Raw genomic sequence first — 23,357 nt, 5'->3', positions numbered from 1 at the left:
TTTTTTCTTGTTGTTGTTATACTTAGGCAGGATTCACCATAGTTTGCCTAGCAACCAAAGTTGTCTCAGTCCTAAGACTTAACCTTCTTTAGGAAGCTCTGCATGACTGTTTGAATTTTGAATTTGGATTTTTAGATTTATATCTTGGCTTTTTCTAAATCTATATTCCAGGCAAGTTATTTTCAGGTATACAAATTATTTCCTTGCCTAAGGTTACAAAAGAGCAACAGTGAGAGAGGTGGGATTTGAACCTTGGCCTTTATGGTTTGCATCCTATTTCTCTGACCATTATGCTGCTCCACTTCATTCACTTCACATTGCTGTCTCTTGGAATAATAGGTTTGGTTGTCTGTTTGCTGTGTCTTGTTTGAGGGATAGAGCTCAACTGTGTCACATCTGTTTTCTTTGTTCTTAAAAACAAAAAACCTACCATCCAAAAACACCCAACAACACCTGGACTAAAGTTTGGGAATTGTTGTGGGGGGTTGATAGTGCTGTGATAGAATATGTAGAGATTGGTGGTGGTAATTAGGTAAATTTTGGGTGAATGTCATACTATGTGCAGAATTTTTGCACATTATTCTGCTGGTGCATCATTTATTTTCTCCGAGGACAAGCAGGCTGCTTGTTCTCACTGATGGGTGACGTCCACGGAACCCCCTCCAATCGGAAGCTTCACTAGCAAAGACGTTTGCTAGCCCTCGCGCGCCCATGCACACCGCGCATGCGCTACTGTCTTCCCGCCCGAACCGGCTCGTGTTCGTCAGTCTTCTTTTGGTCGCGCTCGGGACGGTCGTGTTTTGCCGCCGTTTCGTGCCCCTCAGAAGACCTCGCGCGTCTTTCGCTTTTCTACTTTCTGTGTTGGTTTCAAAAAAAAAAAAAAAACAAAAACCAAAAACTTAAGTTTCCCTTTTTCCCGTATTTCTAGCTTTTTTCCCGAGTAAGTGTCCTTTCGCTTTCGGGAGCGGCCTTGTTGGCCACCCGTACGGGTTTTTCTCCCTTTTTTTTTTTCTCGGTGCCTATTGCCATCATTGCGAATTTTGATTTCGCCGGTGCGATTTTTCCGCCCATGTCATCGAAGCCTTCCAGCGGCTTCAAAAAGTGCACCAAGATAATCTCGCTCACTGATAGACACGCGTCGTGTCTTCAGTGTCTGGGGGCTGGGCACCCATCAGTGAGAACAATCAGCCTGCTGTCCTCGGAGAATACCTTCTACAGGTTTGTAGGATTCGCTTTATCTGTTGGTGCAGTGCCACAAAGTTCAGAGAGGAAGATTCCACACAGGTGGAGATGCAAAGGATTGAGGGGAGCTATAAAAAACAATTTAAAATGGGGAAAAATCCATGAGTAAATACAAAATGCATTTTTCTGATCATGACCATATCTATGTATATATGTAGTTATAAAAACGCTGCTAGAGCCTGCCTGGCTTGGTTGCAGCAGGCAGTGGAACAGCCCGGAGATGGAGCGGAGCTCTTCTCGGATGTGGCTCCGTGGCTGGAGTCGGCCTTGTCCTTTTTGGCTGATGCCCTTTATGATATTGTCAGAGCTTCGGCTAAACAAGTGGCAGTAGCAGTGGTGGCTCGCCATCTTATTTGGCTACGACATTGGGCAGCGGACATGGCCTCTAAGCAAAAGTTGGTGAAGTTGCCCTTTCAAGGCCTTCTCCTATTTGGTGAGGAGTTGAAAACAAAACAAAAAAAAAAATTGTTAAAGGCCTGAGAGGTCCTAAACCCCAGCGCTTGCCCAAAGATAGGCCGAGGCCTTCCTCCAAGAGCCAGGCGGTCCACTCCTCTTATAGACCTCGCTTCCGTGAAGCTAGAAGGTACCGTCCAGGGCGTTCTGCTGGGTTCACTTCTCGTACCTGTTTTCAGCAGAGGAACTCCTTTCGCTTGGACAAATACTCCGCAGCGGCTGGTTCAAAGCCTGGAGTTCATGGGCGACCCTCTCAATGATGGTGCGCCGGCCCACTCCTCGATTCCTGCAGTTGGAGGATGTCTTTCCCTCTTTCTCGAGGAGTGGGTCAAGATTACCTCAGATCAGTGGGTTTTGGACCTGATCAGAGACGGCTACAGATTGGAATTCACTGCCCCGGTGAGAGATGTGTTTTTGGAGTCCCGATGCGGCACTGCCGTCAAACGGGCAGCGGTAGAGGAGACCTTGCAAGACTTGTTGCACCTTGGAGCGGTGATCCCTGTGCCTCCCGCCGAACGTGGCTGCGGTCGTTACTCCATTTATTTTGTGGTGCCGCGAAAAGGCTGGTCTTTTTGGCCCATTCTGGACTTGAAGAAGGTCAACGAGTCACTTAAAGTACGGCATTTCCACATGGAAACCCTGCATTCGGTCATTGCGGCGGTACAGCCAGGAGAGTTTCTCACGTCTCTGGACCTGAAAGAAGCTTATTTGCACATCCCTATTTGGCCCCCGCACCAACGGTTTCTCCGGTTTGCGGTTTTGGGAAAACACTTTCAGTTTCGGGCCTTGCCTTTTGGCCTCGCCACAGCTCCCCGATCCTTTTCCAATGTAATGGTGGTAGTAGCTGTAACAGCCAGAGTGGTCTCAGTACTGCAATCTCTGGGCTGGGTCGTCAATATACCCAAAAGTCACCTGACCCCCTCTCAATCTCTAGAGTATTTGGGGGTTTGGTTCGACATGGCCTCGGAGTTGTTTTTTTTTCCCTAGCAAAGGAAATGCAAGCTTCAGACCCAGATCCGTCTGCTCCTGAGGATGCCTCACCCGCGAGCTTGGGACATTGTCCAGCTCTTGGGGTCGATGACGGCCACCCTAGAAGTGGTGCCTTGGGCGACAGCGCACATGAAACTGCTGCAATGTTCCCTGCTACAGTGTTGGTCTCTCATTTCCCAGGATTATCAGTGCAGACTCAGTTGGCTCCGTGCGGCCCGACTCAGCATGGAGTGGTGGCTCTCAGACAGCATGCTGCGGTGAGGAATGCCATTAGTTCTCGCTGACTGGTGCCAACCGATGCCAGCCTGAAGGGCTGGGGAGCTCATTGCCTGGAGAGGCATGCCCAGGGTCTGTGGACATTTGAAGAATCGAAGTGGTCCATCAATCGCTTGGGGTTAAAAGCAATTTTCCAGGCGTTGCTGGCCTTTCAGTCGACCTTGGAGGGATTGGCTGTCAGAGTGCTGTCGGACAATATGACGGCAGTGGCCTACATAAATCGTCAAGGCTGAACGCAGTGCAGAGCACTGGCCGCTCAGATTTGCCACTGGGCTGAGCTGCATCTACAGTTCTTGTCAGCAGCTCATATTGTAGGTCAGATCAACGTGCAAGCCGATTATCTAAGCAGACACCACATCGACCCAGCGGAGTGTTCCTTCAACTCTGTGCCAAATGGGGAACGCCGGTAGCGGATCCAATGGTGTCAAGCACAAATACCAAAGTCCCGTGCTTTTTCAGCAGATGGACAGATCCTCGCTCGGCGGGGGTTGGATGCCTTGGCTCAACCCTGGCTTCTGGGCCTCCTATATGTGTTCCCGCCTTGGCCCTTGATAGTTCCCCTGCGAATTCGATTGCACCAGGGAGTGGCAATTCTCATTCCCCTGGATTGGCCCAGGCGCCCTGGTATGCGGACCTCCGGCAGATGCTGGTGGAGCTCCTCTTCCTTTGCCTCTCGTACCGAACCTGTTGATGCAGGGCCCGGTAACCATGGAGGATCCCTGCCGCTTTGGTCTTACGGCATGGCTATTGAGAGGGTGCAATAGAGAGAGAAGGGCTATTCTAACAAGGTCATCTCCACTGTCTTGCAGGCCCGGAAGTGGTCCACTTCCGTTGCGTATGCCTGGATTTGGCGTCAGTTTGAGGCTTGGTGCGTTCCAAAGGCGATCACACCCATGCAGGCTTCTATCTCGCCGATTCTTGACTTTTTGTTTTTGTTACATTTGTACCCCGCGCTTTCCCACTCATGGCAGGCTCAATGCGGCTTAAATGGGCAATGGAGGGTTAAGTGACTTGCCCAGAATGGGCAGTTCCCCTTACGGTGGGTGGGCACAAAAATTTGATATTTATTGCAGGATGGTGTACAAAAAGGCTTGGCCTATAATTCCTTGCGGGTGCAAGTGGCAGCATTGGCATGCGTTCTAGGGAAGGTCGCTGGCCTCTCCTTAGCTGTGCATCTAGACATTGCACGGTTTCTTAGAGGGGTGCTTCAGCTGCGTCCTCCCGTGCGGGCACCTTGTCTGGCTTGGAACCTGGGGCTGGTATTGAAGGCTCTGCAGGGTTCGCGACTTCGAGCCGCTCTGGCGGGCTTCGGAGAAGGATATGACTTTAAAGGCAGTCTTCTTGGTGGCCATCACATCGGCGAGACGGGTGTCTGAGCTCCAGGCGCTGTCCCGTCGAGACCCATTTCTGCAATTTTCGGAGTCCGGAGTAATGGTACGTACTGTGCCTTCCTTCCTGCCTAAGGTGGTTTCAGCGTTTCACCTAAACCAGCCTATTTATCTGCCCTCCTTTACTAGGGATAAGTTTCCAGAATCCTTTGGGCAGTTGCACCTTCTGGATGTGCGCAGGGCTCTGTTGCAGTATCTGCAGATGTCAAATGCTTTCAGGACCTCTGATCACCTTTTTGTATTGTTGTCAGGTCCTCGCAGAGGGTCTCCAGCGTCTAAAGCCACTATAGCCCTTTGTCTTAAGGAAGCCATTTTTTTCTGCATATCTGCTATCTGGCCTTTAAGGTACATTCCACAAGAGCGATTTCTTCTTCTTGGGCTGAGACGGGAGCACTCTCTCTTCAAGAGATATGTAGTGCAGCTACTTGGGCTTCTAAGTTCTCTTTTGCCCATCATTACAGGCTAGATGTGGCTGCCATGAGGGACGCATTTTTTGGAGCACAAGTGCTTGCTCGTGGTGTGGCTTGTTCCCGCCTTATCTAGGGATTGCTTTGATACATCCCATTCGTAATGGATTCATCTGTTGCTGATGACAAGGAAGGGAAAATTAGGTTCTTACCTTGGTAATTTTCTTTCCTTTAGTCAAAGCAGATGAATCCATGATCCCTCCCTGATTGACTCTGTTCTCAGTTTTTCCTGCAGACATGTTCCCTCATTGAGAGAAGTTGGAAAACAGTCTTCAGGATTTCTGTTCTACTACAGGAGGTTGAGTTCGTCCCTCTTTTGAGTTACTGCCCCTGTTCCGGGGTCTTTTTTCGCTGTGAGGAAAGTTCATGTTATTCTACTTTGCGGTTTAACACTGCTTTGGAATCTTCAAATACTGAGAGGCAGATGGAGCTAGCCGTCCAGGAGGCACCATGGTTTTCAGTGTTCTCTATCTCCCCCTGCTGGTAAGTGGACACAACCCATTCATAATGGATTCATCTGCTGTGACTAAAGAAAAGAAAATTACCAAGATAGGAACCTAATTTCCCCATATCTTTTTTGAGATATGGCGACCAGAATTGAACACAATACTCAAGGTGAGGTTGTACAATGGAGTGATACAGAGACATTATAATAGTCTTGGTCTTATTTACCATCCCTTTCTTCTGACGAAGAAGGGCAACCTTTGAAAGCTAATCAAGAAATGTATTAAGTTATGTCCAATAAAAAAAGGTATCATCTTATTTTCTTTTCCATGTTTTATTTTGTTTGATTTCTATTGATAACCTTAAGAGTGTACTAACACGGCTACCACACTCCTCTACTTAATAATTCCTAGCATCCTGTTTGCTTTTTTGGACACCACTGCACACTGGGTAGAAGATTGTGTATTGTGTAGAATGACACCCAGATCTTTTTCTTGAGTGCTGACTCCTAAGGTGGATCCCAGCATCAAGTAACTATGATTTGGATTATTCTTCCGAATGTGCATCACTTTGCATTTGTGCATATTAAATTTCATCTCTCATATGGCTTTGAAGGCTATTTCACACAAGCAATCTCCATATTATATAAGAACCCTATGGCGAGAGTGTTAGTCAACGGAGCGTACTCTCGAACCTTTGTAATCAATAGAGGAACTAGACAGGGATGCCCTCTGTCCCCTTTACTTTTTGCTATCACGTTGGACCCCTTGATCAGGGAAATTATGGGTAACACTGAGATTGAAGGTATAAAATTGGGAATCAGAGAATTTAAGATCTCGGCGTTTGCCGATGACATTTTGGTTCATCTAGCTAGACTGGAGAGATTGCTGCCGGTGTTGATGGAGGTTTTTGAAGAATATGGGGCCTTCTCGGGATTTAAATTGAATTTTCAAAAATCAGAGGGATTGCCCACAACCAATACGGTAAGGGAGCAATGGAAGGGAAAGTTTCCACTGCGATGGGCGAATAAGGAGTTTAAATACCTAGGCATAACACTAACTGGAGACCTGAGTAGATTATATAGACAGAATGTTGATAAGTTACTACAGTATACGAGACATAAGTTAGCAGTATGGGAGGGGCTACCTATAACATTAAGTGGGCGAGTTGTTTTGTATGCAATGATGCTCTTTCCAAAATGGCTGTATGTACTAAGACAGCTACCCATAGTATTACAGACTAAAGATATAAAGAAGCTTTGAGGAATGATGTCTAGGTTCTGTTGGAGTGGGAAAAAGGCTAAAGTTAAATTGGACTATCTTTATGGGAAAAGGACAGAGGGAGGCTTGGGGCTGCCCGATATTAAACAATATAATTGGGCCTGCTTGGCTCGGCACCTAGCGGATTGGGTTTTGGAAACAGAAGAGCATACGGCATGGAATATTGAGTGTGCATTGTTTAGACCATATCATCCCTATTATATGTTACATGTTGAGGGTAAAATGTTACCTAAGGAATGGCGCCATCATATTTTATTACACCCAATGCGAAGTATATGGCAGTACATATTGAGGAGACTAAATAAGAATCCACGGTGTACGGATCTCCTCCCACTAGTTGGGAATGGAGCATTTGAACCAGGGAATGCTCACCCGAAATTTATAAAGTGGGCACAGGAAGGAGTGGTATTAGTGGCAGATGTTATGCAAGAAATGGGGAAGGCTATATCCAGGGAGGCCTTAGAGGATATGGTGGGAGTAGAGAATGTGACATGGTATGATTATTATCAGCTTCATAGCTATATTGAGCACTTACATAGAGAAAGATGTGATAGAGGGATGTATGAGCTACTGGTGAATTTATTTCTGCCTCAGGGAAGAGAACAGACTTCGGTGTCAACACTGTATAAACAGCTAAGTATGATTGCCCCGTACCGAAGCTATGAGGCAGTGGCTAGACGATGGTCTGAGGATTTGAGGGTAGAGATTAGCAGTGGAGATATAGCCCAGTCATTGAAGGAGATTGTACATAAAGTGACTAGTGCCAGACATAGGGAGATACAATTTAGAATCATTCTGAGAGCATATTTCTCTCCCATACAGGCTTATTATGCAGGTAGACTGCAAGCAACACATTGCAGTAAATGTAATTTTCAGAGAGCAACACTGTATCACATGTTTTGGGGATGTTCTGTTATTAAAAAGTTTTGGGGTCCAGTGCTGGAATATTGCGATGCTCTGCTGCATAAGAAGATTGGGCTCACACCTAAAACTGTTGTGCTTAGGACTGGGGGGAAGTGGGTCAATTATGCGATACAAAGAAAGCTTATTTATATATAAGGCACTTATTATTGGGAAACAATGTATTTTACAATATTGGACACAGGAAATAGGACCATCCTTTTGGCAGTGGAGGAGTTCGCTTCATTCCCTGGTGCGGATGGAAGCACGTGCTATGAACAGTAGCCCTAGAAGTAAACAACGTTTCTGGGAAATCTGGGAACCGTATGTGCAGGCTCTATCAGGCAGAGCTCGCAGCCTATTGGTGAACTCACTCACTGGGGGGGGGAGGAATGGAAAGTTAAAAATGACATGTATGCCTATTTGAATTATGTTGATGTGACAAACATTAAAGCAAGGGTATAGGGGGGATGGGGGGTGGGGAGAGGGAGGAAAACTCACAGAAAAGTTTGATGACACTTCAGTTAAAGGTTTTGTTAAAGAAGACAGAGATCTGTATTAAGTATATGTTTATTGATCTATGCATGTTGTAAACTGTGACATCAATAAAACAGTTAAAACATAAATTTCATCTCTCATTTGGAAGCCTAGTCCTCTAGTTTCCTAAAGTCTTCCTGCGATTTTTCACAGTCCACATATATTTTGACATTTGTGAATAGTTTTGGTTCATCGGCAGAGTTAATCACCTCGCTTGTCGTTCAGATTTCGAGATCTCGTCCCCCTCCCTTTCCAGGTGCTTGCTTCTCCTTCCTCACAGCTCAAAAAGAAAAAAAAAAAAAGGAAGCAGAGAGCTAAAGCTAGCATGTTGCCAGTCTCAAGTGTACAGTTTTTAAACTGTGAGACTATGGAGGGGGTTGAGTATTGTCAAAGCCAGCACTTGTTTGCACAGAGACTGTGACTGCATTTCCTTCAGCTGGCGAGGATGAGTACTGCTTTCAATTGTTAATTACCATTGGGTTCTGTATTTTTGTGGCTTTTGTTTTGTACTGGTCTTTTGCATTTTGGCTCCTTACGGTGGTTTGGTGCGGGCTGGCTGTTTTCAAGGTCAGGAGCCTCAGTGGTTGGTCAGTCATCAGCTCTGCACAGGTATTATTATGGCAGATGTGTTTTCATCCCATGCAGTACTTGCTTTGTGTTTGGTGCTTTCTCTGAGGACAAGCAGGCTGCTTGTTCTCACATATGGGGTCGGCGTCCACGGCGGCCCCAGGAACGGAGATTTTCCAGCAAAATCTAAAAAAACCTCTGTGACAGCCAGTAGGGCGCGGGATGGACGTACTGCAAATGTGCGGCCATCTTCCCACCCGCGCGTCTGTTCCCGCCTCAGTTTTTTCTGTTCCGCGGTGGAGAGTAGCTGCGTGTCGGTCTGTCTCCCTCAGGTCTCAGGAAAAACTTAGGCGCCTTTTGTGTGTGTTTATCGCTTTCTTTTTGTTTTTCGTCGCCTTTTTTGTCTTTTTTTCTTTCCAGTTTAAAAAAAAAAAAGAAACCCTCTTTTTTCTTTCTTTTTGTCCCCTGGTAAGTTTCCTTTCGTTTCTGTTGCGGCCTTCTTTGATCGCACGTCTGCGGTACTCCTTTTTTTTTGTGCCCTTGGTTTCCACAATCGAGCTATTTGATTTCGCTGCCGCGATTTTTCCGCTGATGTCATCGAAGCCTCCCAGCGGCTTCAAGAAGTGTGCTCGGTGCCAGCGGTCGTTGTCGGGCACTGACCCACACTCCTGGTGTATCCAGTGCCTTGGGCCCGACCATCGACTAGACGCTTGCAAGTTGTGTCTGAGTTTGAAAAAACGGACACAGGCGTTGAGAAGAGCTCTTCGGGACCGTCTTTTCGGAACTCCGACTGATTCCTCGGCGTCCACATCGACACCGGGGATGGCATCGACATCACGAGTGCAATGAATGGCTGTCCGAACTTCACCTTTAGCTGGGAGTAGTGAGCCGTTGAGTGGGTTTCCACCTGTCTCGAATGCTCCTGCTGGGCAGGCCCACCGGGACCCCGAGGAGGCGCGTGGATTCCACGTTCTCATCGGTACCGAGGAGTACCGGTGATGTGCTTCCAGTGAAGGCGAAGAAGCATCGGCACCGGTCTCCTAGACACGGTACCGGGAGCTCTGGGGCTTGGAAAGCGTCGATGCCGGGAGGAGCGCTCACCCTCCATACAAGAGGTGTTGGCGGGTCGATCTTCGAACAGCCCGGTACTGCCTCCCAGGCCTTCACAGATTCTAACTTCAACTCCAGTACCGGCCCCACAGCCTTCCTCGACATCGACTCTGGAGGAGAGCATTCCAGCCATTCTTCCAGGACTTCTGGAAGGGCTGCTGCATCAGTCTGCTCCGGTACCGGGGGTGCTTGCGCCCTCGGTACCATCGATGGAAGCAGCAGCTGGCTCCGTGCCTGTGGTTAGGTCCCCGACGCCATTACCGCTTGCGGCATCGGCCTCGGCTGCCACCCATGTCGGCTACCCCTCGACGTCATTGGAGGGAGCTTCATCTCCGCTGGCATGGGAGCCGACTTCTCGTCATCACCATAGGGGACATGGTTTCTCGGCGTCGAGACGGGCCCGGTTTCGGACTGCAGTTAGAGAACTCTTGTCCGATACAGAGGAGGATGCCTCCTGGGATGAAGGGGAAGATCCCAGATATTTCTCTTCTGAGGAGTCTTATGGTCTTCCCTCTGATCCCACTTCTTCACCTGAGAGGAAGCTTTCTTCGCCGGAGAGTCTCTCCTTCTCATTATTTGTTCGGGAAATGTCTGTGGGCATTCCCTTCCCTGTGGAAACTGTGGATGAGCCCAAGACTGAGATGCTCGATGTCCTTGACTATCCTTCGCCACCTAAAGAGTCATCCACTGCCCCTCTGCATAATGTCCTTAAGGAGACATTGCTGAGGAATTGGATGAAACCATTATCTAATCCCACCATCCCCAAGAAAGAGGATTCCCAGTATCGAATCCATGGAGAACCTGAGTTGATGAAGTCGCAGTTACCTCATGATTCTGCGGTTGTGGATTCCGCTCTCAAGAGAGCCAGAAGTACTAGAGATTTCGCCTCGGCGCCCCCGGGGTGAGAAGCTAGGACTTTAGACTCTTTTGGGAGGAAGGCCTACCTCTATTCTCCTGTCCAAAATTTTATGTAAGGGAAGTAAATAAAAGCAAGAGAAAAAGGAAACCAATATGGTTCTCCAAGCAAGTGGCTGAGAAAATAAAGGCTAAAGAGTTGGCGTTCCAGAAATACAAAAAAACTCATGAAAAGGGACACGAGGAGGAATACCGGATGAAACTGAAAGAAGCCAAGAGAGAGATACGTCTGGCGAAAGTGCAAACGGAAGAACAAATGGCTAGAAATGTAAGGAGGGGTGGCAAAATTTTCTTCAGGTATATTACTGAAAGGAGAATGACTAAAAAGGGAATTGTGAGACTAAAGGATACTGCGAACCGCTATGTGAATAATGATGAAGAAAAAGCAAATTTGCTAAATAGATACTTCTGTTCTGTTTTCACAGAAGAAAATCCTGGAGAAGGACCGCGATGGACTGCAAAAAGTACAAATGAGATTGAAGTGGATAGAGCACTGTTCACGGAAGAGAGTGTGTATGAACAACTTGAAAAGCTAAAGGTGGACAAAGCCATGGGGCCGGATGGGATCCACCCTAGGATATTAAGGGAGCTCAGAGAGGTTCTGGCAGGTCCTCTTAACGATTTGTTTAATAAATCCTTGGAGACGGGAGAGGTTCCGAGGGATTGGAGATCGGCGGATGTGGTCCCACTTCACAAAAGTGGTGATAGGGAAGAAGCTGGAAACTACAGGCCGGTAAGCCTCACTTCGGTTATTGGAAAAGTAATGGAAGCGATGCTAAAGGAAAGGATAGTGAATTTCCTGGAAGCCAATAAGTTGCAAGATCCGAGACAGCATGGATTTACCAAAGGGAAATCGTGCCAAACGAACCTCATTGAGTTCTTTGATTGGGTGACAGGAGAATTGAATCAGGGACGAGCTATGGACGTAATCTACTTAGATTTCAGCAAAGCTTTTGACACGGTTCCCCACAGGAGGCTCTTAAATAAACTGGATGGGCTGAAGATAGGACCCGAAGTGGTGAACTGGATTAGGAACTGGTTGACGGACAGACGCCAGAGGGTGGTGGTGAATGGAATTCGCTCGGAGGAGCGTAAGGTAAGTAGTGGAGTGCCTCAAGGATCGGTGCTGGGGCCGATTCTGTTCAATATATTTGTGAGTGCATTACCGAAGGGTTAGAAGGTAAAGTTTGCCTATTTGCGGATGATACTAAGATCTGTAACAGAGTGGACACCCCGGAGGGAGTGGAAAACATGAAAAAGGACATACGGAAGCTAGAAGAATGGTCTAACGTTTGGCAATTAAAATTCAATGCGAAGAAATGCAAAGTGATGCACTTAGGAAGTAGAAATCCACGGGAGACGTATGTGTTAGGCGGGGAGAATCTGATAGGTACGGGCGGAGAGAGGGATCTTGGGGTGATAGTATCTGAGGATTTGAAGGCGACGAAACAGTGTGACAAGGCGGTGGCAGTAGCTAGAAGGTTGTTAGGTTGTATAAAGAGAGGTGTGACCAGCAGAAGAAAGGGGGTGTTGATGCCCCTGTATAAGTCGTTGGTGAGGCCCCACCTGGAGTATTGTGTTCAGTCTTGGAGGCCGTATCTTGTTAAGGATGTAAAAAGAATTGAAGCGGTGCAAAGAAAAGCTACGAGAATGGTATGGGATTTGCGTTACAAGACGTATGAGGAGAGACTTGCTGAACTAAACATGTATACATACTCTGGAGGAAAGGAGAAACAGGGGTGATATGATACAGACGTTCAAATATTTGAAAGGTATTAATCCGCAAACGAATCTTTTCCGGAGATGGGAAGGTGGTAGAACGAGAGGACATGAAATGAGATTGAAGGGGGGGCAGACTCAAGAAAAATGTCAGGAAGTATTTTTTCACGGAGAGAGTAGTGGATGCTTGGAATGCCCTCCCGCGGGAGGTGGTGGAAATGAAAACGGTAACGGAATTCAAACATGCGTGGGATAAGCATAAAGGAATCCTGTGCCGAAGGAATGGATCCTCAGGAGCTTAGTCAAGATCGGGAGGCGGGGCTGGTGGTTGGGAGGCGGGAATAGGGCTGGGCAGACTTATACGGTCTGTGTCAGAGCCGGTGGTGGGAAGCGGGACTGGTGGTTGGGAGGCGGGGATAGTGCTGGACAGACTTGTACGGTCTGTGCCAGAGCCGGGGTTGGGAGGCAGGGCTGGGGAGGTGAGGATAGTGCTGGGCAGACTTATACGGTCTGTGCCTGTGCTAGAGCCGGTGGTTGGGAGGTGGGGCTGGTGGTTGGGAGGTGGGGATAGTGCGGGGCAGACTTATACGGTCTGTGCCCTGAAGAGCACAGGTACAAATCAAAGTAGGGTATACACAAAAAGCAGCAAATATGAGTTACCTTGTTGGGCAGACTGGATGGACCGTGCAGGTCTTTTTCTGCTGTCATGTACTATGTTACTATGTAGTCCTACCAGGTCTACACGAGCATTCACATGCGGAACAATGTTAAGCAACTGGCGGACTTGGTGGATAAGCTCTCTCCAGAGCACACCAGGCCTTTTCAGGAGGTGGTCAGGCAGCTGAAGGCGTTTCGTAAATTCCTGTCCAGGAGTGCTTTGTGACACTTCTGATATTGCATCCAGATCTGCTGCTTAAGGTATAGTGATGCACAGACTCTCCTGGCTGCGTGCCTCTGACCTGGACAATCGGACCCAGCAGCGGCTTGCGGATGTTCCTTGATGGGGGGATAATATTTTTGGTGAGAAGGTCGAGCAGGTGGTAGAGCAGCTCCACCAGTGGGAAACCGCCCTCGACAAACTCTCCTACCGGGCGCCTTCAGCATCTACCTCAATAGGTAGACATTTTTCCAGGGGAAGGAGGAGTGCTCCCTATGCTTACAATAGGCGTAGGTACAATCCACCTTCCCGACAGCCATCTCAGGCTCAACAATGTGCGCCCAGACAGGCCCCTGCAACTCCCCAGCAAAAGCAAGGGACGGGCTTTTGACTGGCTCCAGTTGAGCATAGCCGCTATAAAAGTACCTGTGCTGGATGATCTGCCGGTCGGGGGAAGGTTAAAATGTTTTTACCAAACCTCTCATAACCTCTGACCGGTGGGTTCTTCAAATAGTCTGGGTAGGGTACTCCCTCAATTTGATCTCCAGACCTCCAAATTGTCCACCGGGAGCTCAGTCCTTCAGCTTCCAGCACAGGCAGGTACTTGCAGAGGAACTCTCTGCCCTTCTCAGCGCCAATGCGGTCGAGCCCGTTCCACCAGGGCAAGAAGGGCTGGGATTCTATTCCAGGTACTTTCTTGTGCAAAAGAAAACAGCGGGGATGTGACCCATCCTAGACCTAAGGGCCCTGAACAAATATCTGGTCCAAGAAAAGTTCAGGATGGTTTCCCTGGGCACCCTTCTTCCCATGATTCAGAAAAATGATTAGCTATACTCTCTGGACTTTAAGGATGCCTTTACACACATCCCGATACTTCCAGCCCACAGGAAGTATCTTCGGTTCCGTCTGGGAACACAGCATTTCTAGTATTGTGTGCTACCATTTGGTCTCGAATCTGCGCCCAGGGTTTTTGCAAAATGCCTGGCAGTAGTCGCAGCGTCGCTATGCAGACTGGGAGTACATGTGTTTCCTTATCTCTACGATTGGCTGGTGAAGAACACCTCAGAGGCAGGAGCTCTACAGTCCATTCAGGTGACTATTCGACTCTTGGAGCTACTAGGGTTTGTCATCAATTACCCAAAGTCCCACCTTCTTCCAGTTCAACAACTAGAATTCATAGGAGCTCTGCTGGACTCTCAGACAGCTCAGGCCTATCTTCCCGAGATGAGGACAGACAACCTTCTGTCTCGTTTCCATGGCCAGAGCGTCTCAGCAGATTACAGCTCAGCAGATGATGAGACTGTTAGGCTATATGGCCTCCACAGTTCATGTGATGCCCATGGCGCGCCTTCACATGAGATCTACTCAATGGACCTTAGCTTCCCAGTGGTATCAAGTTGCGGGTAATCTAGAGGATGTGATCCAACTTTCAACCGAATTTCACAATTCCCTTCAGTGGTGGAAAGTTCGATCCAATTTGACCTTGGGATGTCCCTTCCAAATTCCTCAGCCTCAAAAAGTGCTGACCATGGATGCATCTCTCCTGGGTTGGGGAGCTCATGTAGATGGAGCTTGGTCCCTCCAGGAATCAGGTCTTCAGATCAATCTCCTGGAGTTGCGTGCGATCTGGAATGCTCTGAGGGCTTTCAGAGATCAGCTGTCCAATCCATTTTTTCAAATTCAGACAGACAATCAGGTTGCCATGTACTATGTCAACAAGCAGGGGGGCACCGGATCTCTCCCCCTGTGTCGGGAAGCCGTCCAGATGTGGCTTTGGGCTCGCCGTCACTGCATGTTTCTCCAGGCCACTTATCTGGCAGGCGTAAACAGTCTGGCCGACAGATTGAGCAGGATTATGCAACCCCACGAGTTGTCGCTGAATTCGGGCGTGGTACGCAAGGTCTTCCGGTAGTGGGGCACCCCCTTGGGGGATCATTTTGCCACTCAGATCAATCACAAGGTCCCTCAGTTCTGTTCCAGACTTCAGGCCCACGACAGGCTAGCGTCAGATGTCTTTCTCCTTCATTGGGGTAATGCATATTGGGTATGCATATCCTCCCATACCTCTGGTGGGGAAGACTGCTGAAACTATAGCAAGACCGCGGAACCATGATTCTGATTGCGCCCTTTTGGCCACGTCAGATTTGGTTTCCTCTTCTTCTGGAGTTGTCCTCCAAAGAACCGTGGAGATTGGAGTGTTGTCCAACCCTCATCACTCAGAACGAGGGGGCGCTTCTGCATCCCAACTTCCAGTCTCTGGCTCTCACGGCCTGGCTGTTGAGAGCTTAGACTTTGCATCCTTAGGTCTCTGAGGGTGTCTCCCGAGTCTTGCTTGCTTCCAGGAAAGATTCCATGAAGAGGTGTTATTCTTTTAAATGGAGGAGGTTTGCCATCTGGTGTTACAGCAAGGCCCTAGATTCTCGCTCTTATCCTACACAGACCCTGCTTGAATACCTTCTACACTTGTCAGAGTCTGGTCTGAAGACCAACTCCGTAAGCTCTCTGTCAAACCTCCACCAGTGTTATGGGATCTCAACGTCGTCCTCACCCAACCGATGAAAGCTCCTTTTGAGCCACTGGATTCCTGCCATCTGAAGTACTTGACCTGGAAGGTCATTTTCATGGTTGCTGTTACTTCAGCTCGAGTTAGTGAGCTTCAAGTCTTGGTAGCCCATGCTCCTTATACTAAATTTCATCATAAGAGAGTAGTCTTCCGTACGCACCCTAAGTTCTTGCCGAAGGTGGTGTCAGAGTTCCATCTGAACCAGTCAATTGTCTTGCAAACAATTTTCCCCCGTCCTCATACCCGTCCTGCTGAACGTCATTTGCACACATTGGACTGCAAGAGAGCATTGGCCTTTTATGTGGAGCGGACAAGCCCCTTCAGACAGTCCGCCCAAATGTTTGTTTCTTTCAATCCCAACAGAAGGGGAGTAGATGTTGGGAAACACACCATTTCAAATTGGCTAGCAGATTGCATTTCCTTCACTTATGCCCAAGCTGGCCTGACTCTTGAGGGTGATGTCACGGCTCATAATGTTCGAGCCATGGCAGCGTCAGTGGCCCACTTGAAGTCAGCTACTATTGAAGAGATTTGCAAGGCTGCGACGTAGTTATCAGTCCATACATTCACTTCTCATTCTTGCCTTCAGCAGGATTTCTGACGCAGAATCTGCAGAATCTGTTTTGGGTCTAGAATCCAACTCTACCCCCCTAGGCCCATTTTTATTCTGTTTCCATCAAATTTGTCCTTCTGATTCATCAGGCCTTTTTATTAAAAAGATCTCTGTCTATTTTTGCCATGTTGCAGTCTCAGGTTCCAGATTCTCTGCCTACCGCTTCAAAAAGAAAGAAGGTGGACTCTGTTTTAGATTTGGATCCAAGCTCTTCTCCATCTCCCGCTGTTTCTGAAGGGGGGCTGTCCACAGTCTCTGTCTCATCTGTAGTGTCAGATGTACTAGAGGTAGGGGAGCGTCCTCTGGATGATTCTGATGATCCTGCTACGGTCCGCATGTTTCATAGGAAAAAGCTTTTTTCTTTCATAGTCAAAGCATTGGAAGTTTTAAATGTTTCTTTTCCTGTATGTGACTCAGACTATGTTTCCAGTCCTATGATGGCTAGTACCAAGCACCCTCACAGATACATTCCTCTGCATGAAGCAATGCATGAGATGATTTCAGTGCAGTGGGACATGCTGTATGCCAATTTGAGAGTGGCATGGGCTATGGGACTTCTGTATCCCATTTCCCAGGATGAGCTGGATAAATTGAAACTGCCTAAAAAGTGTACTCTGCCTGTAGAGGGTGGCGTAGCACTTAAAGATCTGCAGGGTGTGAAGTTGGAATCCTTGAAATTATCTTTAGAGAGTGCTGCTCTGTCTCTTCATGCAGCTATTTGTAGTTCTTATGCTGGTAGGGCTTTTTTTTTTGTCTTGGGTTCAATGAGTTGCTGATTCCTTGGCTGAACCAGGTTCTCCAGCTTCTGTGGATTTTCCTAATATGGAAACTGGTCTAGCCTATTTTCATGATTCCCTTTATGACCTCTTTAGGGCTTCTTCTAAGCAAATGGCATTAGCTATTACTTCCAGGAGATTGCTGTGGCTTCACCATTGGTCAGCAGACAGCGTCTAAGTAGCGTCTCAGAAAAATTCCATTTTGAAGTAAGCTGCTTTTTGGGGAGGATTTGGAAAAACTGGTCAAAGAGTTAGGAGACTCTAAAACACAGCGTCTCCCTGTAGTAAGGCTAAGCCATCCCACAGACCCTCACAATCTCGACCTTGGTTGAAGGAAGCTTAGTGGTACAGACTGGGTTCATTTTCAGTCCTTTCAAATATCAGCCAAACAGTCCTTTAGGAGTGACAGGAGGTCTTCAGGTCAGCGCTTTATCCACATAACCCACAATAACGATAAGTACATAAGTATTGCCATACTGGGAAAGACCAAAGGTCCATCAAACCCAGCATCCTGTTTCCAACAGTGGCCAATCTAGGTCACAATATACCTGGCAAAATCCCCCAAAAGAACAAAAGATTTTATACTGCTTGTCCCAGAAATAGTGGATTTCCCCCAAGTCCTTTCAATAACGGTCTATGGACTTCTCCTTTAGGAAGCCGTCCAAACCTTTTTAAAACTCCGCTAAGCTAACCGCCTTTACCACATTCTCTGGCAACAAATTCCAGAGTTTAATTACACGTGTGAAGAAAAGTTTCTCTGATTCGTTTGAAATTTACTACATTGTAGCTTCATCGCATGTCCCCTAGACCTAGTCCTGGCTCGGAAAATATGCCAAGTCACAATGCAAATTAGATATTTGCCCTACTAGCCTAATAAGATCCACCCCCAAACAATTCAAAAAGACCTCACGAATCATATAAACCACAGGCTTCAAAATGGTCTCTTTCCCATGGAGGAAGGGAAACATCTTACTTACCCCGCTGCCAAAAGATTCTAAGAAAAGCACAGTGGACCTAACCAATTATCGCCCAGTTAGCATCCATTCCTCTAATAACCAAACTCATGGAGGGCATAGTGACGAAACAACTCACTGAATACCTAAACAAACACTCAATTTTGCATGAGTCTCAATCAGGATTTCGGTCAAATCACAGCACCGAAACTGTATTAGTATCCGCAATGAAGTCATTCAAACAAGCAATTGCAACTGGTAACATACTCCTCCTACAATTCGACATGTCCAGCACCTTCGACATGGTTAATCATGGAATACTATTACATATATTACAATACTTCGGAGTAGGAGGTACAGTTCTCAAATGTTTCAAAGGATTCCTGACCACAAGATCTTATCAAGTAACAATGAATACGGACATATCACCCCTATGGATACCTGAATGTGGAGTTCCCCAAGGATCCCCCCTTCACCAACTCTCTTTAACCTAATGATTATACCTTTAGCCAAACTGCTAACCAGTCAAAACCTCAATCCCTACATATACGCAGACGATATCACGATCTACATCCCGTTCAAACACGATCTAAACAAAGTCACCAACGAGACCAACCAAAGCCTCCAAATCATGCACTCTTGGGCGGATGCATTCCAGCTAAAACTGAACGCAGAAAAAACACAATGTCTTGTACTCACCTCACAATACAACAAAAACAAATACTCCACCATAACTACACCATACTGCTCTCTCCCCATCGCACAAAATCTGAAGATTCTTGGAGTTACCATTGATCGAAACCTCACACTAGACGATCACATGAAGAACACAACGAAAAAGATGTTCCACTACGAGATATATCTTCCGTACCCTGGTACAATCACTGGTAATAAGTCATCTGGACTACTGCAATGCACTATACGCTGGCTGCAAAGAGCAGACTATCAAAAAAACTCCATACAGCCCAGAATACCGCAGCCAGACTCATATTTGGAAAAACTAAATATGAAAGTGCAACACCCATAAGAGAGAAACTTCACTGGCTCCCACTTAAGGAACGCATTGCGTTCAAGATCTGCACAATTGTACACAAAATCATTCAAGCAGACGCCCCAATCTACATGCTAAACCTCATGGACTTGCCTCCCAGAAACACCATAAGATCATCACGCAGATTTCTCAATCTGCACTTCCTCAGCTGTAAAGGACTAAATACAAGCTGATACACGCCACCACCTTCTATTACATGAGCACGCAGCTGTGGAATGCACTACCCACATCCCTAAAAGCTATTGACGATATAACTAACTTCCGCAAATCTTTGAAGACACACCTCTTCAACAAGGCCAACAAAGAGAACCCATAGTTTTACAAGACTACCTTACCAACCCACCCACCCAGTTTCGAAAGTCCACCTACAATAGCATCCTGATTAACACCTTCCTTCTCTCTTTCCTTACTTATTCTCTGTATATTATTAATTGTATCTGATATCATGTAATGACTATGTCATAACAAAACTCTGTAAGCCACATTGAGCCTGAAAATAGGTGGGAAAATGTGGGATACAAATGCAATAAATAAAATAAAAATGATTATCTGGTTCACTCCTTATCTCAGCTGCTAGGACGATTGCCCAGTTTTTACAGGGAGTGTACAAAGATAACCTACTACTACTACTACTCTTTAGCATTTCTATAGCTCTACAAAGATAACCTCAGACCTATAGATCTTAGACATTATCAGAGAAGGGTCTTTGACATATCAGAGAAGGTTACAGATTCAACTTCTTCTGTCAAATCAATTTTTTTCTTAGCATCCCCGTGCAAAGCCTTTTTCAAGAGAGACACAATTCTTTTCACTCTACACATTCTTCATACTTTGGGGGTTATTCATCCTGGTTGGGAAGCTCGCCTGGTGCCCTTGGCCTGGATTGGCCACTGTAGTGGATAGGATGCTGGGCTTGATGGACCCTTGGTCTTTTCCCAGTGTGGCATTACTTATGTACTTAAGAACGGGGAATGGGTTGTTCCATTTATTTTATGGTCCTAAAAAAGTGGGTTCCTTTTTTCTGGTCCTACATCTCAAGAAGGTGAATAAGTTCCTTCAAGCTGAGCATTTTCACATGGGAAACCTTGCGTTCTGTTATTGCAGCCTTCATTCCTGGATAGTTTCTCAGTTCACTGGACCTCAGGGAGGCATATTTTCATATTCTGATATGGCCTCCTCATCAACGCTTCTTATGGTTTGTCATTTTTGGAAAACACTACCAATTCAGGGCAGTGCTGTTCAGCCTTTCTACTGCATCCAGAATATTTTCCAAGTACATCCCTACCTGGACAACTGACTGATCAGAGCTTCCTTCTTTCAGGAGAGTCTGGATGGCTCCTCTCAGGTGGCCTCCCTTCTCCAATCCTTGGGTTGAGTTATCAGTTTTTTAAAGAGTTAATTGCTCTCTTGATGCCTGGTTTATTTAAGAGTTCGTTTTGACAGTCTACAGTGCAAGCACAAACTCCAAGCCCAGATTCGATCGGGTTTGTGATTTTTGTGCATGTTCTGGGTTCTGTGGTGGCCACACTTAAGGTTGTTTGTGGGCCAAGGGTCAAATGAGACCTCTTCAGTTGTCGATCTTGTCTCATTGGTGCCCAATGTCTCAAGAATACAATCTTACTACTACTACTTATCATTTCTATAGCACTACTAGACGTATGCAGCGCTGTACACTTGCACATGAGGAGACAGTCCCTGCTCGACAGACCTTACTATGTAATTAGGACAAACAGGGCAAATAAAAGATAAGGGAATTATTAAGGTGTGGATGATGAAATAGGGGTACTGAACTGGTGAGTGAGGGTTAGGAGTTAAAAGCAGCATCAAAAATGTGGGCTAGATTTGAAGATGGCCAAAGATGGAGCTTGACGTACTGGCTCAGGAAGTCTATTCCAAGCATATGGTGCACCAAGATAAAAGGAATGGAGTCTGGAGTTAGCGAAGGAGGAGAAGGGTGCAGATAAGAGAGATTTACCCAGTGAATTCCTTGGATTCTGCAGGTGAGACAAAACATGAGTTGGTGGTTACAGGGCTATAATCTCCTCCACAGCATCTTGTTGATTCCTCAGTGGATAGTGGTCACGATGGATGCCAGCTTGTCGAGTTTTTTTTTTTAGCTCATTGTCTTTACTACACTGCTCATGGCCTTTGGTTCAAGGTGGAAACTCTGGCCAGTCAATCATCTGGAGCTCTGAGTGGTCCATTTGGCTCTGAAGGCCTTCCACAAGACTTTCAAGGGATACCCGATGCAGGTGTTGCCAGCCAATCACTGTAGTGATCATAATCGGGCAAGGGGGAATACGCAGTGCTCCTCTTGCACTGTAGGCTCATAGTTTCAGTGGGTGGAGTAGTATGTTGTGATTCCAGCTGCTCACATTGCAGTTCATCTGAATATATAAGCAGGTTCCTTCAGTAGAAGTTCTCTGGACCCAACAGTATAGGAACTGTTTCAAAGTGGTCTTTTCAATGATCTCTCAGAGATGGGGGGACCCCAACATTGTCCTTCATGGCAACCAGATGCATTGCCAAAGTCCTCAGGTTCTTAAGAAGAACAAGGATATGGTTCCTAAGGATTAGACGCTGTTCTCTAGGAGTGGTCAGTGGAGGAATTGCTTTACATTCTTACCATTACTGATGATAGGGAGCGTTCTACACTGAATCCTCCTTCTTCCCGGTCTAGTGATAATTAATCACTCCAGACTGGCCCTGAAAGCCGTGGTATGCTGATCTAATTCGTCTTCTGGCTGAGAACCCATTTTGCCTTCCTCTTTGTTGAGATCTCGTGGACCGTTTCTAATGGAGGATCTTTCCCCTGTTGGTGTTATTGCTTGGAGATTGAGAGGTAACACTTGAGAAGGAAAGGCTATTCAGAAGGTGTCTTAACTATCTTGTTGCAAGCATATAAGCGTTCTACTGTCATATGCTTGGGTATGGTGGTTGTTTGAGTCATGGTGTTTGGAGAGAGCAGTTTCACCATTCTTGGCTACCTTGCCTCAGATTCTCGCTTTTTTGGTGGATGATCTTTGGAAGGGCTTAGCTTTGAACTCTCTTGAGGTTCAAGTCCTGGGTCTCTCCTGTTAGTTTGTGTCCCCCATTCTTCTTTGGGGAATCATCAATATGTACTGCGATTTTATTAGGAAGTTACTCATCTTAAGACCCCTATTCGTCCATCCTGGAATCTCAGTTTGGTTCTTAAGATGCTCCAGAAAGCTTCCTGTGAGTCACTAAAGTGACCGTCTTAAAAATCTTACATTGAAGATGGTATTCCTAGTGGCTATTACTTTAGCTAGGCAAACTTCTGAACTTCAGGCTTTGTCTTGTAGGGATCCCTTCCTTTTTTTCACAGAGGCTAGGGTCTCGGTTAGATCAGTTCCTCTTTGCCTAAAGTGGTATGGTCTTTCCATATTAACCAACCTCCTTTTGTGCCGCCTTTTATTAAGGAAGATTGTGGTTAGGACTGTGGGCTTTTTCATTTTCTTGCTGTCCAGCATTGTTTGCTGCATTATTTGGAGCTCACAAATTAATTCTGGCAGTCAAATCACATTTTTTTGTCCTTTTTGGGGGCCCAAATAAGGGTGGTGCAGCTTCAAATCCTACAATAGCTCATTGGATTAAGAAAACCATTTCCGCGACATATTTTCTTTCAGATAAGTAATCTCTCTTTGAAAGCCCACTTTACTTTGAGGACTGTCAGGTTAGTGAGTTTCACGAGTATTCTTTGGATCAAATTTGTAGATCCGTAACCTGGGCTTCCTTATTTATTTGTATTTTGATCACACCTTTTTCAGTAGTAACTCAAGGTTAGTTACATTCAGGTAAACTGGGTATTTCTCTGTCCGTGGAGGGCTTACAATCTCCATACATTACCAGGTGAATGTCATGGCTAGGTCAGAATTGTTACTTGGCTTATCTGTTCTCATGGATGCATTTTCTTCTTCCCAACCTGCTTGACTGCTGCTTTGGTTTATCCCATCAATTTCTGGATTGATAGGCTGATGATGACGAGGAAGGAAAAATTATGTCTTACCTGATAATTTTCTTTCTTTTAGTCATTGTTGTGAATTCAGAATTCCACCCTATTCTCTTGCCAGTTTATTTCTCTGTTTAATTTTATTCAGGCTTATGACAGTTTCTACTCCTTTTCCAGTTGTTTTGTTTCCCTTTTTCAGTATAGGGAAGGAAATGGTTCGTGGTGTCTTTTCCTTTTGCTTTGTTAGGGAATATACTACTACTATA

At 46.4% G+C, this 23,357-nt stretch overlaps 1 protein-coding gene across 1 annotated transcript in view; it reads left to right on the top strand.

Moving 5' to 3' along the window:
• SCAF8 (SR-related CTD associated factor 8) overlaps positions 1 to 23,357 on the top strand; it is a 1,046,706-nt gene that overhangs the window by 348,028 nt on the left and 675,321 nt on the right.

Source organism: Microcaecilia unicolor, chromosome 3 (assembly GCF_901765095.1).
Source record: "Microcaecilia unicolor chromosome 3, aMicUni1.1, whole genome shotgun sequence".
Classification (NCBI taxonomy): domain Eukaryota; kingdom Metazoa; phylum Chordata; class Amphibia; order Gymnophiona; family Siphonopidae; genus Microcaecilia; species Microcaecilia unicolor.
The sequence above is the reverse complement of the archived record's forward strand: the minus strand, read 5'-3'. Positions and strand labels throughout refer to the sequence as shown.